At 44.1% G+C, this 1,617-nt stretch overlaps 1 non-coding gene across 1 annotated transcript; it reads left to right on the top strand.

The window, feature by feature from the left end:
- Positions 1 to 488: 488 nt before the first annotated feature.
- On the top strand, positions 489 to 595 carry LOC115892985. Its single transcript, XR_004052950.1, has one exon. It is a non-coding gene; the product is annotated as a U6 spliceosomal RNA (small nuclear RNA).
- Positions 596 to 1,617: the final 1,022 nt, after the last annotated feature.

The following is a 1,617-nucleotide window of genomic DNA, read 5'->3' as shown; positions in this document are numbered from 1 at the left end:
GCAAGAGGTATAGGTTTTCTGCTTATGTATTGATACAACATTTCCTTTTGAAATAAAATTTATATAGCTAAAAATAAGTGAACCAATGCAAGAAAAATGCTAAGTAAATAATATAGATGGTACAGATACAAAAATGCTAAATAATATAGACGATATGGCAAAACTCATAAAGATAGAACAGGAACAACTCAAGTTAGGCAAACTCAGATCTGTTTCACTCAGCCCATTTTGCAAGCATGAAACCTAAGGCCCAGAGCAGGTAATAAAATCTCAGCATTATCTCACTGACTCCGACATGGCAAGGAAATTGCAGAGGATGGGTATGCATTCAGAATTCGTTAGACAGTCATGAATTTCAGGAGGTTCCAAGCCAGCAAGCAGGTCTGCCAGTCAGGTATGCAGATCCTGAATCTACAAGTGATTGTATTGCACCTTCCTTTCCACTTTGTGTCCCCACTGGACAAGATTCATTCATTCAACAAATACTTATGCTCCCTGCAGCAGTACATATACTAAAATTGGAATAACACAAAGAAGATTAGCATGGCCCCTGTGCAAGGATGACATGCAAATTCATGAAGTGTTTCATATTAAAAGAAAAAAAAAAACCGGCCAGGCACAGTGGCTCATGCCTATAAATCCCATCATTTTGGGAGACCAAGGCAGGAGGATCATTTGAGACCAGAAGTTCGAGACAAGCCTGGACAACATGGTGAAGCCCCATCTCTATAAAAAATACAAAAATGATCTGGGAGGCCGGGTGCAGTGGCTCATGCCTATAATCCCAGCACTTTGGGAGGCTGAGGCGGGTGGATCACCTGAGGTTAGGAGTTCAACACCAGCCTGGCCCCCATGGTAAAACAATAGTTAGCTGGTCATGGTGGCACGTGCCTGTAGTCCCAGCTACTCTTGAGGCTGAGGCACAAGAATCGCTTGAACCCAAGAGGCACAGGTTGCAGTGAGCTGAGATCGTGCCACTGCACTCCAGCCTGGGAGACAGAGCAACAGACTCAGTCTCAAAAAAAAAAAAAAAAAAAATTAGCTGGGCATGGTGGCACGTGCCTATAGTTCTGGCTACTCAGGAGGCTGAGGCTGGAGGAGCACTTCAACCCAGGAGTTCCAGACTGCAGTGAGCCGTGATAGTGCCACTGAACTCCAGCCTGGGCGACAGAACAAGACCCTATCTTAAAAAATATACACACACACACACACACACACAAATTGGCTGGACTTGGTGGCAGGTGCCTACAATCCCAGCTACTGGGGAGGATGAGGCAGGAGAATCACCTGAACCTGGGGGACGGAGGTTGCAGTGAGCCGAGTTTGCGCCACTGCACTCCAGCTCGGGCAACAGAGCGAGACTCTGTCTCAGAAAAAAAAAAAAAAAAATCCCAAACAAATATTTGTTGACATCCTGCCATTTACCAGGCACTGTGCTAATTCTTAGGAATGTAATGGTGAGACACAAACAGCAACAGTCTCTCCTCTCAGGACTTTGTAATCCAGTGGGGACAGGGACAGAAAATCAGTTAACACATACACAAAAGCAAGATAATCACAGATTGTAATCAGTGCTACAAAAAAAAAAAAAAAAAAAAAAAAAGCTTGTGACAGGTA

The sequence above is a fragment of the Rhinopithecus roxellana genome, chromosome 13, assembly GCF_007565055.1.
Source record: "Rhinopithecus roxellana isolate Shanxi Qingling chromosome 13, ASM756505v1, whole genome shotgun sequence".
In the NCBI taxonomy this organism is placed as follows: domain Eukaryota; kingdom Metazoa; phylum Chordata; class Mammalia; order Primates; family Cercopithecidae; genus Rhinopithecus; species Rhinopithecus roxellana.
The sequence above is the reverse complement of the archived record's forward strand: the minus strand, read 5'-3'. Positions and strand labels throughout refer to the sequence as shown.